At 43.1% G+C, this 11,911-nt stretch overlaps 1 protein-coding gene across 1 annotated transcript in view; it reads right to left on the bottom strand.

Annotated features, from left to right (window-relative positions):
• Positions 1-10,975, bottom strand: part of LOC142494519 (chromaffin granule amine transporter-like) — a 96,481-nt gene extending 85,506 nt beyond the window's left edge. Inside the window, exon 1 of the mRNA XM_075598995.1 lies at positions 10,718-10,975. The gene's annotated coding sequence lies outside the window, so the exon portion shown is untranslated. The remainder of the gene's footprint in view (positions 1-10,717) is intronic.
• Between the last annotated feature and the right edge of the window lie 936 nt (positions 10,976-11,911).

Below are 11,911 nucleotides of genomic sequence, written 5' to 3' on the forward strand. Positions count from 1 at the left end.
AGGGGTTCCTTTAAATGTGGCTCTTGTAGTGTATGCAAAAACATGAAGCCGGCAAAAAGTTTTCTACAATATGCCTTGCCACTGCCACATGGTGTGAATAAATTAAAGAATAAGGAATATAAGATCAATAGTTTTATAAATTGCAATAATCAATTTGTGGTTTATCTCATAACATGTGGTTGCGGCAAGAGGTACGTGGGGAGGACGACTAGGGCCCTTAAGGTCAGGATGTTAGAGCACTTGAGGCTCATAAGATTGAAAGATACCAATCATCCTGTTTCTAAACATTTCACGGAATGTGGTCAGGGAGGAACTAGCAATTTTTCCTTCCTGGGGATTGAATCAGTTAATTGTAAATCTAGAGGAGGTGATCATGTCAACCTTCTGGACCGTAGGGAGGCGTATTGGATCTTTATTCTCCAAACACGCTTCCCTATGGGTCTGAATATTGACTGGCAGTTAACCCATTTCTTGTAATGTTTTACAATTTGTTAACTATCGATTGTACCTTAGGTCAATCACGATCAGCTGATAAGATTTCAGACAATAAGGTTTGATCAAAAATAGCCCTTGAAACTCAAGCTTTATAAATAAAATGTTATAAATAAATCTCATAAAGTTTTTTATAAAATCGGTTCTTTGATGTATTGTGTTGATAATACTCTATACAATGTGTTTTATATATGATAATTGTTGTATTTCCCTGGTTCCTAGGATTTAGGCTTACAATCTGTGTTATGCAGTATGTATGTTTTAACATGTTTTTAAGTTATTTTGTTGTCACATATTATTCTTCAAACTATTTTCATATGTCTTCTATATTCTTATTTTTCCCTTATGTGTAGTTTAAGTTGTAATTCAATAGGTTTTCTTCAATTTTTCTTATGCTTTTCCCTTTTGTTATCATTTGTATTCCTTAGCAATTGTATCTTAGCTTTGTTTAGATTCATTCCCTCGTAATGCGCATGCCCAGTGAGTAGCACTATACATATGCCTTGTAGGGATGTTTAGTATTGGCTAGGCAGTGTTTTCCTATACTTGCCCTTATCCAAAATGGCCACACTGTCTGTGGGACTTCCTTTTGCCCTTAGATCGGCACTGAGTCACTCTGCACATGCGCGATGACGCGCGCAACGTCATCACGTCATCAGGTTCCGATTTTTGGCGCGAAACGGCCCACAGGTAAGAGGGTATATAATGGATGTCATTACATTGTGTTTTATCCTTGAAAAAGAACGCTGTGACGTTCGAAACGCGTTGGATGGGTCTTTTGTCACATTAAAGTGCCCTTTTAATTATTTTCCGTTTTGGGTCCTTCCTGCTCCGTTTGTGCTGGTGCGCTTTTGGTCTCCTTTTTCCCTGTATTGAATATTACAGCTGCACAGCCTGCCTGCCTACCTACTACCAGGATGTGAGTATTGCATATTTCCAGGGGAACTTGCCGATGAGACTGAGGGTGAGTGGGCTTGTACCATCTACCACCTGTCTTCAGGAGGATAGTACCCATACTATTACACATTAAGTACTATGTCATTTATTAGTACCCTGGTTTAGTGGTTTGGCTTATTTTTGTTCAGTACACCTACATTTGAGCGCTTCAGCTATTTTCTACACCCCCTAGGAAAGGTAAAAGATGTAGTAAACAGCATCCTCGGTTGTATGGAGCCTGGCTGATGAAAGGAGGGGACGTATCCTTTCTGCAAAAGGACTTAAAATTGTCTGGTGGTATGGACTTTGACCCCTTTAAGCTACTAATATAATATCAGGCGGCAGAGGTGGATGAAGAGGGATGCATACGAGGTGTCTGTAACAAATGTAACTTCCCAGGTGGCAAATTGACCTGGCGACCCAAATGTGCCTGCTGCGGGGCACAGTTCCTGAAGCCCGTGCTGCTGTGGCCTACGAAACTCGCCAAGAAAGGAGTGGTCAACTTCAATACTAGGCCAGTCAATGCAGGTAACCGATCTACCTCCCTCACAGACATTTCGGAGGACTCTTGCACTCTAACCGTGGTTCCAGATCCGGTTCCAGAGTCGGTCCCAGAGCCAGAACCCGCAGAGGAAGATGCGAATGACCTCTCTACTGGGGTAATCGATGCTGTTAACCCCTCTACCTCAACCACGGAAGTTTCGGAGGGCCCACGTGCTATAACCACGGTTCTAGACTCGGATCTAAAACCACAAGAGTTTAAAGCTACATTGCCCAAAATGGACAGCTGCAACGCGGTGGTCGCACCGAGTCAGTGTGCTGTAGCAGATGTTCCAGGGGGTTCGTGCACCCCGGTTCTAGACTCAGTTCCACACTCAGGACTGCAGATTCCTGAACCACAGATTCCGGAATCACAGGGTAAGGTGTCTCTACCCCCATCCTCTCTTAGTGATTTCAGCTACCAACAATCAGCCGTGGTGATGCGCCCGCTGGCGGACCACCCAAGGGAAGCTGAAGCATCTGTGGCGGACCCTGCTGTGGGCCCGCTGCACATCAAGGATGGCCACTACTTAGACCTGGTTTTCACTAAAAACTTCTCTCTCTCTGATTTCTCCATTTCCCCTTTTCCTCTCTCTGACCATCATCTCATCTCATTCTCTTTATCTCGCTTCTCCCCTTCTCCACCTCCATCTACACCCCGGTTCTGCAGAAACCTGCGCTCTATTCACTTACCTGACTTTGAGTCCACTTTACACTCCTCCCTCTCCTCTCTCAGCTCTGCTACAGACCCTGACAACCTGGTCAGAAAGTACAACTCTGTCTTGTCCTCGTCTCTTGATCTACATGCCCCGCTTTCTCTCTGCCGCCCTCGCCCTTCTAACCCTAGACCCTGGCTAAATTCCCACACGCGCATGCTGCGTTCCTCCACTCGTTCCTCTGAACGCCTATGGAGGAAGTCTCACACTCTCGCAGACTTCCTTCACTACAAATTTATGCTATCCTGTTTCAACTCTGCCCTCTCGCAAGCTAAACAAGCCTACTTTTCTGCACTAATCAACATGCACAAGTCTAACCCACGCCGACTGTTCTCTGTCTTTGATACTCTACTCAAACCACCCTCAGCTGCCTCTCCTTCCTCCATCTCCGCTCAGGACTTTGCTGACTATTTTAAGGAAAAGGTGGAATCTATACGGCAGAACATCCCCTCTGTTTCTTCCCCCCATCCTACACCTCTTCCTAACTCTCCTCCTGCCTTCCTTGAGTCTTTTTCCACTGTCTCAGAGGAGGATGTGTCGCTGTTGATCTCCTCTTCTCCCTCTACCACTTGCCCTCTTGACCCCATTCCCTCCCATCTCCTAAAACCTCTAGCTCCTACTATAATCCCTACGCTTACACACATTTTTAACTCCTCCCTCTGCTCTGGAACCTTTCCATCCTCCTTCAAACATGCAACAGTCATACCATTACTCAAAAACAGCAAGCTTGACCCTACCTGTCTTTCTAACTATCGACCTGTCTCCCTCCTGCCTTTTGCCTCTAAACTACTTGAACGTCTTGTATTCTCTCGCTTGCTCCATTTTCTCAACACCTATTCTCTCCTAGACCCTCTACAATCTGGCTTCCGCACTGCTCACTCCACGGAAACAGCCCTCACTAAAATAACTGACGACCTCCATGCTGCCAAAGACAGAGGTCATTACACTCTGCTCATATTACTCGACCTCTCTGCAGCATTTGACACCGTGGACCACCCTCTTCTCCTCCACATTCTCCATACTCTAGGTATTCGGAACAAAGCTCTATCCTGGATCTCATCCTACCTCTCCCATCGTACTTTTAGTGTCTCTTCTGCTAACACCTCCTCCTCCTCTATTGATCTCTCTGTGGGGGTACCCCAGGGCTCTGTCCTGGGACCTCTTCTCTTTTCTCTGTACACACTCTCTCTAGGTGACCTAATAACATCTTTTGGGTTTAATTATCACCTCTATGCCGACGACACACAAATATACTTTTCAACACCCGACCTTACACCTGCTGTACAAACCAAAGTTTCTGAATGTCTCTCTGCTATATCATCCTGGATGGCCCTCCGACGCCTTAAACTCAACATGGCTAAAACAGAGCTCCTCATACTTCCTCCCAAACCTGGCCCTACTACCTCCTTCCACATTACTGTTGGAACTACAATCATTCACCCAGTAGCCCAAGCACGCTGCCTAGGAGTCACACTCGACTCCTCTCTCACATTCGCCCCTCACATTCAAAACATTTCTAAAACTTGTCGCTTTTTCCTCCGCAATATAACTAAGATACGCCCTTTCCTCTGTTGTTCGACTGCTAAAACTCTGACTCAGGCCCTCATTCTCTCCCGTCTTGATTACTGTAACCTCCTGCTGTCTGGCCTTCCTGCCTCTCACCTGTCTCCCCTACAATCTATCCTAAATGCTGCTGCCAGAATCACTCTACTCTTTCCTAGATCTGTCTCAGCATCTCCCCTCATGAAATCCCTCTCCTGGCTTCCGATCAAATCCCGCATCTCACACTCCATTCTTCTCCTCACTTTTAAAGCATTACACTCTTCTGCTCCTCCTTACATCTCAGCCCTAATTTCTCGCTATGCACCATCCCGACTCTCGCGTTCTGCTCAAGGATGTCTACTTTCTACTCCCTTTGTATCTAAAGCCCTCTCCCGCCTTAAACCTTTTTCACTGACTGCCCCACACCTCTGGAATGCCCTTCCCCTCAGTACCCGACTAGCACCCTCTCTATCCACCTTTAAGACCCACCTTAAGACACACTTGCTTAAAGAAGCATATGAATAGCACTGTGGATATTCTGAACACAGGATACATAAAGATTGGCCCCCTGCAGACGCACTTACCAGAACTCCCTCCTACTGTCTCTGTACGTTCTCCCTACCTACCAATTAGAATGTAAGCTCCTCAGGGCAGGGACTCCTCTTCCGAAATGTTACTTTTATGTCTAAAGCACTTATTCCCATGATCTGTTATTTATATTATCTGTTATTTATTTGATTACCACATGTATTACTACTGTGAAGCGCTATGTACACTAATGGCGCTATATAAATAAAGACATACAATACAATACAATACAATACAATACATCGACACCCCTCCGCAGCAAGTGCTGGTGCGGCCGGAGCCGCGGAAGAGTCCCATGGCCGTGGCGTTGCCTACTTTTCTTGATTGTGTGCTCTTGCTGCTGGAGGCCCCCCCCCCTCTTCCTCGACTCCGGCATTAAATTACCATGCGGGGTTACGTGACATTGCGTTGCCATGGCGACATGATGTCACATGACCCGGCGGGGTCACTTTACGCCAGAGCCGAGGGGAGGGGCGGGGGGCGCCGGCAGCAAGAGCACAGAATCAAGAAAAGTAGGCAAAACGGAATTAAGAAAGGTAGGAGATCTTCTGCTTTTTGGCTTTTGAAATCGAGAGCCACGCTCAAACTGCGTTATAAGCGGATATGCGTTGTAGCAGATCGCGCTATAACAGGGTTGAGCTGTATTGTGTTTTCTGTGTAATATGCCTGGCCACACGAAGCAGTGCCCTTTGAGGAAGGAGCGTACCTGCGTGGCCCCCCAAAAGGAACCGCAGATGTGGTCATGGTGTAAAGCAGCGTTTCCCAGATGGTGGGTCGCGACCCAGCACCGGGCCACGAAAGCAAAATGCCGGGTCGCCTAAAAAAAACTCTCGAAAACCTAGGTGTTTCGTTTTTGGGTTTTCGTTTTTTCACGATACTCTAAAATACGAGTAAATAACGTTGAATCGGGACTATTGAATAAATAATTCAATTAATCGAGATAAACAACGCGCTCCATCCGCGTCCACGCCACCTCCGCGCCACACCATTTTGGAGTCTCGTTGTTCGCAGCAAAGTAGCCCAACCAATGACGAGGCTGCGCGGCGGCGTTAGAGACACACGACCGCGCTTCGGCGCCACCACGCGAATCGTCTGGCTTTTGTTTGACCACTCCCTTATGACACACCAATTCCTAATCACAAAATAATGTGTAGGTCTTAAAAAATACCTAAAGAAGACAGAAATCTCATAAATCTCCAATAGCTACTATACTATCAAATGAAGTAATACAGCTCCAAGGATATGGGTATTGTCACTGTAGTGCTAATAATATTTACTAAAAACAGGAAAGGTTACATGATACCTATTACCAGTACTGATTCCTTGATACTTGATTGAGCTGTATATGATGTATCTCAATTATAGCCAAATAAAATAAAAACTGTTCTATCTGCTAGGTATATATTGGTAGACGTATTTATAACGGAGTAATTAGCCGTTATAAAATCACTATGCGAACACAGTACATAAGGGAGTGGTCAAGGACATTTAAACCATATCCCTCTGTATAACATATTTTAGTACATATTTTATTAAAGTGTATTTTTAACTCATTCATCATTTCTCACATTTTGATCTGAGTGCATTCATTGGGGAATCTGTGTTTATTTTTTTAATATTACCCCTATCCCTATTTGCACCTCATCATTATCTTTACTTTTCAGAGTTTACTACTGATTATTGTTCTGTAATTTAAGCTGATGCGGAAGCTTCCCTCTCTTTTCCCTCCCTTTTGGTTCGCTCATAGATATAATCAACCCTTGATGCACCGGTCACCTACCTTTTTTAACATATGCAAAAAGCCCAGGAAGCGCACAAAAATAGCTATAACCGTAATGCTAGGATCAGAGTGTTTCAACCTAATGATAGGGTATTAGTGCTGGTACCTTTCAGAAACACATCAAAAACTATAGTATGGTTTTTAGTGATTACAGTGATATGTTTGTGTGATCTAATATGGTATATACTGTAATCATGACTGTATTAAGTACAGGCATACCTCGCTTTAAGGACACTCACATTAAGTACACTCGTGAGTAAGTACATATCGCCCAATAGGCAAACGGCAGCTCGCGCATGCGCCTGTCAGCCCGTCCTGAACAGCAATACCGGCTCCCTACCTGTACCGAAGCTGTGCGCAAGCGGGGAGACTATAGAGCCTGTTACAAATGCGTTATTTACATCCGTTATGCACGTATATGACGATTGCCGTACTGTACATGCATCGATAAGTGGGGAAAAGTAGTGCTTCACTTTAAGTACATTTTCGCTTTACATACATGCTCCGGTCCCATTGCGTATGTTAATGCGGGGTATGCCTGTATAGGTGTACAATAATGTATATTCATACATACCTGAACAATAATAATTAATAATTAATTTGTATTAATGTGCAATTAAAATAAATCAAGGAAGGACACAAAAAATAATGAAAAAGGTTAAGTGTAAAAATCTAACATTCTCAATATATAATAAGATTTGCATTAGCTTTTGGTTTCTCATGTATCTCGAGCTTAATAACATACATTAAAGTTTGACCAATGTGCATGTCCATTGCGTTGGTTAACTCGTCTCTGAGAAATGAAAATCACCCTAAATAGTGCTGCACCTTTACTAACAAGCGTTATTTTTGCATCTCATTAGCTTTCAGGATACCCGTTAAAATGAAGAAAAATAACATCCATTCTCAATTACGGTAACTATCGTTATAGCACAAATTTAATGCACTTCTGAGGATCAGAAAAGTGAAGGCTGTTTATAAAACCAGCAATGCTAAGGTATCCATCAGAAAATAAGGTGTATGTGATCTAAGTTTGGGAGCTTATTGGATAAAGCAGCACAGGAATATAAAGTCAGAGCTGTCACTCTGAAATGGACAAAATCTGTGGTATTTGGGGATTGTAGACCAAAAATAGCATTACAAAATATACATATGTTTTCTTTCTAAGTGAAGTCTACCAAAAAATGATCCTAAAAAAACTGTGAGACTGACCACAAATGAGAGTGGACATGTCTGTAATGTATCTTCTGCCTGTATTTTAGGGCACCTTAAGGCTGACATCTAAGTGTGCAACTGTATAAAAATAAAGATATATGGGTCGAGATGGCTGACAGCGGGGGACATCCATGTCAGGTTTCCTGTGTCCGGTGGAGGCCCTGGGCCCTGGCAAAACTCTTAGCAAAACTCTTAGCCGGCCTTTATGTGTCTATTTGCAAAGCAAAACAGATACAAAAAGCATCATTTGTATTTTTCTCCTCTGTGTCAATGCATCAAGGTCTTTTTTCCCATTTTACTCCATGTGCATCAGTTTTGGATTTGAGGAGTTAGGGAGGAGTTAGATGGTGCACAGATTGTAATGAGATGTATCATATTCTGTGTGTACAATAGAAGGAGTTGTGGAGAAGTTACATGATGCACAGATTATAATGAGACATATATTCTGTGTGTACAATAGGAGGAGTTACATGATGCACAGGTTATAATGAGATGTATCATATTCTGTGTGTACAATAGGAGGAGTTAGGGAGGAGTTACATGATGCACAGGTTATAATGAGATGTATCATATTCTGTGTGTACAATAGGAGGAGTTAGTGAAGAGTTACATGATGCACAGGTTATAATGAGATGTATCATATTCTGTGTGTACAATAGGAGGAGTGAGGGAGGAGTTACATGATGCACAGGTTATAATGAGATGTATCATATTCTGTGTGTACAATAGGAGGAGTTAGGGAGGAGTTACATGATGCACAGGTTATAATGAGATGTATCATATTCTGTGTGTACAATAGGAGGAGTGAGGGAGGAGTTACATGATGCACAGGTTATAATGAGATGTATCATATTCTGTGTGTACAATAGGAGGAGTTAGGGAGGAGTTACATGATGCACAGATTAGAAAGAAAAGCCCAGAGGCTCTAGTTCAAGGGGCAGCATGACTTCTGCCGAGGGGGGTGGAGGTTAAGGGTTAGATTTGATTGGGGGAAGAAGAGGAGGAGGAGGAGTAAAGGAAGGGTATATAGGCGGGCCCAAAAGTTATGCCTACCTCTTCGTCAACCAGACCAGTTTGAAGTACCACCCTCACTCTCTGTTTTTCAAGAGTTTTGGTTTCAAGTTTGCGGTTCCAGCATGTTGGGAAAGTTAAGATGGGTTGGGACCAAGGAAACGTTTGCTCCTTGTGGGAGGTCTAAGGCAGCGGGGCGCAAATTGGGGGGCGCTTGATTGTCTGGGGGGCGTGCGGGTGTTACAGAGGCCCCGTGCTTCCCGAAGGCATTTAAAATTAATGCCGGGGATCGCGTGCGGCCTCTGTTACTGGTTCCAATGACGCATCTCCATTTCAACTGGCATTAAAAGACGCCGCAGGGTAATGTGATGTCACGTTGCTATGGCAACGTGACATCACATGACCCCGCAACGTCATTTGACGCCGGGGCCGTGTGGGAGGGGGAGGGCGGGCGCGAGCCGGAGGGGAGATGAGAAAGGGGGGTGCATGAAGATACGTTTGCGCACCCCTGGTCTAAGGTACCTCGCAAATTGTTGGTTATGGATCTGGAAACCTGTGTCCTTCCAGTGGTGTGTTGTAATTTGGGACCAAATTGCCTGGGCTCCTGTTGGCATATAGAAGAACAAGCTGCGGGTATCCCCCCGGACTTTATGTTCTTGTGGGTGGGGCAATTTAGATGAGTACCCCTAGTTTGGACAGATGTTGTTTTTATAAATAAAGCTGCAACCAATTTCTATCATGGTATTGTTTGTGTATTATTTATGGGTGCTATGTTATTGATTGCTGTGATGGTCTGTCACGGAGCCAAACCCCCAACCCTAAACTCGAGGTATGGGGAAGTCATGAGATGTATCATATTCTGTGTGTACAGTTTGTATTACAGTACACAGCTTGGGGCAGAAAGGAATCCCAATGCATCAAAGCAAACGTGTATGTGTGCGGATGCACAGACCCTATACATTTTGTGCAGGGCCCGCAGGTGTTGGCAGATGGAAAGCTTCTTTTTTTTTTTTTTAACAAATTATTAATGATTTCATTGAAAGTTTCAATCCCCCTAAATTTAAGACGTTCACCAATTTACTTCCTGTTCCAAAAGAAATATGTTTCTATTTTCTGCGGGTCCCACCCAATCTTAATTTTGGACATTGTTATCGTCCTTTATCTTTTTTGCTAATGATGGCAGCAGAATTACTTGAAATAAAACATCTAAAGGGAATAAGTGTGAATCCACAATGCACCAGTATAACAGCTTACACACAGTCTTATTACAAAAGAAAATAAGGTAAATGTCGTAACAGTCCTCCCCAAGGCATCTAGTTACTACAAAGACATTGAATATAATGTTTATTTGTTTAATTAATATAATCTATCATCTTTCCCTAACTGAGTCTCACTTTTGTACCCCGTTTTATAAAACGTATTAAATAAATAAATACTAAGTAAAAATAAAATATGTAAAAAAATACTTACTGTATACACGTCTGATTACCTAAAATGGTGTCAATCACCTACATTTAATTTATTAAAACATGTCACTGCTGTTAAATCCCTTTGATATAAGCAAGGATCCGCCCTTTCAATGAGAAATAGACAGTGGACAAAATAAGAAAGTAGAAGTTGGTCGGCTTTGCTTGTATCCCAATATGATGGTACTGAGTACCACTACTTTTTTTATTTTACAAACCAAGAGTACCATTACTTGTTTTATTTACTCCCAGCTCCCCTTTCTTTTTAACTGAAAATGGGTATGTTTTCAAAGCAGTAATAGAATTATAGTCCTATTATTTAACAAGTCCTGGAACAGAACTGTTCCTTTTGCTTGTCCCCTGGACAGGAGTAACAGTGAAAGGACGAGAGGTAACAAGCTACAGCAGCACAGAGCACAGATAGACCTTACCTTCTGCTCACTCAGCTGTAGCACTGACCTGTTGCAAAGCCTCAGTATCTTCTATCTGTCAGGATGTGAATCTTCCTCCCAATAAACATTTAATTGTAACCTCTGTGTCTGTGGCAAAGGGAGAGTGGGCTAACAAGACAGAATTCTGCCTGCTATCCATCAAAGTTTTTGTCTCCCATTACACACCTCACTTTGCCGGTCGAAATCAAGAGAGATATCTGTGATGTGACTTGCAGGACGATCTGTTTGCTCGTCTCTCTGGTAGCACGGGGCTGTTTAACATGTTCTCTTTGCCTGCAGGTAACAAAGAGAGATATCAGAAAGAGACTCCATATGGAAAAGAGATAGAGGGGGGAGGGGGAAGAGCCTGGGAAGTCTCTGTGTTAAATCGCAGGAGAGGGCAGTGCCCAGGCAATATACAGTTGTGTGAAAAAGAAAGTACACCCTCTTTGAATTCCATGGTTTTACATATCAGGACATAATAACAATCATCTGTTCCTTAGCAGGTCTAAAAATTAGGTAAATACAACCTAAGATGAACAACAACACATGACATATTACACAGTGTCATGATTTATTTAACAAAAATAAAGCCAAAATGGAGAAGCTATGTGTGAAAAACTAAGAATACCCTTACTGCTTCCATAGGAATTAAGATGCTAAGTAGCAGACAGGTGCTGCTAATCAAATGCCCTTGATTAATTGATCATCAGCAAGTGTGACCACCTCCATAAAAGCCGAAGTTTTAGCAGTTTGCTGGTCTGGAGCATTCAGGTCTGTGTTAACACAATGCCAAGGAGGAAAGACATCAGCAATGATCTTAGAGAAGCAATTGTTGCTACCCATAAATCTGGGAATGGTTATAAGGCCATTTCCAAACAATTTAAAGTCCATCATTCTATAGTGAGAAAGATTATTCAAAAGTGAAAAACATTCAAGACAGTTGCCAATCTTCCCAGGAGTGGACATCCCAGCAAATTCACCCCCAGGTCAGACCGTTCAATGCTCAGAGAAATTGCAAAAAACCCAAGATTTACATCTCAGACTCTACAGGCCTCAGTTAGCATGTTAAAGTTCATGACAGTACAATTAGAAAAAGACTGAACAAGTATGGTTTGTTTGGAAGGGTTGCCAGGAGAAAGCCTCTTCTTTCTAAAAAGAACATGGCAGCACGGCTTAGGTTTGCAAAGTTGC

Source organism: Ascaphus truei, chromosome 5 (assembly GCF_040206685.1).
Source record: "Ascaphus truei isolate aAscTru1 chromosome 5, aAscTru1.hap1, whole genome shotgun sequence".
NCBI lineage: Eukaryota > Metazoa > Chordata > Amphibia > Anura > Ascaphidae > Ascaphus > Ascaphus truei.